The sequence below is a fragment of the Homalodisca vitripennis genome, chromosome 5 (genome assembly GCF_021130785.1).
Source record: "Homalodisca vitripennis isolate AUS2020 chromosome 5, UT_GWSS_2.1, whole genome shotgun sequence".
In the NCBI taxonomy this organism is placed as follows: domain Eukaryota; kingdom Metazoa; phylum Arthropoda; class Insecta; order Hemiptera; family Cicadellidae; genus Homalodisca; species Homalodisca vitripennis.
The window spans coordinates 89,918,094-89,920,089 of NC_060211.1; the positions used below are offsets into that span (position 1 = coordinate 89,918,094).

General features: G+C 29.5%; 1 non-coding gene across 1 annotated transcript; it reads left to right on the plus strand.

The window, feature by feature from the left end:
• Nucleotides 1–1,192: 1,192 nt before the first annotated feature.
• Trnad-guc lies at nucleotides 1,193–1,264 on the plus strand. The gene has a single exon. It is a non-coding gene; the product is annotated as a tRNA-Asp (tRNA).
• The last annotated feature ends 732 nt before the right edge of the window (nucleotides 1,265–1,996 follow it).

Consider the following 1,996-nt stretch of genomic DNA (forward strand, 5'->3'; position numbering starts at 1 on the left):
ATGAGTAAAACTTCAAGATTGTTTTCAATAATGGCCAATATTATTTAAATTTTGAGCATATTTCGAAATTGATTAAGTATTCAATGTTTTGGTATGTATATTAAATCTGAGTTGAGTGTATGGACTAATGTCTAAAGTATCCAGGTCTTCTTCACGTTTATAGAAAAAGATAAACACCGTACTTAGCATTAAAGGAATAAAGGTAAGCCTATGCACTACTGCTGAATGCACCACCTGATCTTATGATTTCTGAGGTACGTCATCCTGGTAAGGAACTACATATCTCAGTAAAATAACAACTGATTGAATTATAATATAAGAAAGGACATTATTATCCCAGAGATTGAGATTCAAATTCATATCTTGCAATTTAAAATACTATGAGTTTCATTTGAAATAATATAAACTGTAAGTTTTGGATCATCCTTTGTGAGAAGTGGTTTATACTGTTATCTTTTTTACATGAATGTTTAATAAATAAACGATAATAGTGGGTGCTTGACACTTTGGCACCATTCTCTGCCGATATCAAGCTCAAATATGTATGATAATCGTAACACACATTGCATGGAACCTTTCCTTTCAACCGTATTGATTTTACTAGAAAAATATTTCTTTAGTTTTGAAATATGAATATAGTTCCGTGGGATATAAGTTTTTCGATTTGATACGTCGTTTGGGAACAAAATTGAGACCTAAACTCTTTGTTTTATTATTTTCCAAATATAGCAAGACCATTTAAATTACACCTTACCACATTTGTTACATAAATAAATAGTGTTATCATTTTTCGGCCCTACAACAAAAAATCGCTATTAATGTTGGTTTTTAGTTATTATTTTTGTTTTTTATTACACATATCATGTATTAAATAAAAACTATACAATTATAAAACTCGGCTATTGAAAAACTTAGTTTTTCAATAGCATATTTACTGTATGGAATAAATGATACTGAACATTTCATCATAATGCATGTATATTTGTATATATATATACAAAACCCAGTTGAAAACAGCTAGTTATTATTAGTAACGAATATTACCATCTTAAACATACGCTGCATATATGTCCATTTTGACGGTATTGCGTGTAAGATGTAAGAATTCATTACAATATAAGGTAATATCTACGTCACAGAATATTCGGCTGTCTCACAGCAATCTCACAATGGTGTGTCAAATCTTACTAAGTCTTCGGTAGTATAGTGGTCAGTATCCCCGCCTGTCACGCGGGAGACCGGGGTTCGATTCCCCGCCGGAGAGATCAAATTTTGCATCACATATTATAGGGTAACCTGATACGCACATTATGGGGAAGATATAATTTATATATTTAAAACTTGCATGTTTTTATTGGTTTTATTAATGACTAATTTTTTTAGCACTGAGGAATCCGAAGTTAGATGACTCGGTAAAGAGTATATGTCTTTATTTTGCTATCAATGATATAAGCTTAATCTTATCTAAATCCTAATGTTATGTGTGTGTTAAATATTTATTTTATCTGTGGTTGTGTTATATCAGATCTCGTTATATTAAGGTGAGGTGTGACATAACTCGCTTTATGTTTTTCCATTCTAACTCTTTATTATTTTATTTTATTTATTTATTTATTTTAACTACGTGATTCCGTAAACAGTTAACGCCGTAAAACGATTTAGAAATATAGTTTGTTGATATTGGATATGCACTGAACCTTTTAAGTACCTTACTCAAATTTAGGAAGGCTTATGCATTTATTTTAAAGCTAATAACTGAACACCGTAAATTTTGAAATGTATTGATACGTAGATATGTAAGATTAGATGTAATCTACTACAGGCCTTAATTTTTATTCTTTTATCAATAATATTTACTATCGATGTACAAATTAATCGGGGATACAAATCTAATTGATCGTTTTTGTTATTTTTTTATTTTGTAGAATTTCATATTCCAAGACGTATAATTATATCCCCTAATTTGAGAACAGATTCAACATTTTAGTTTCTATAA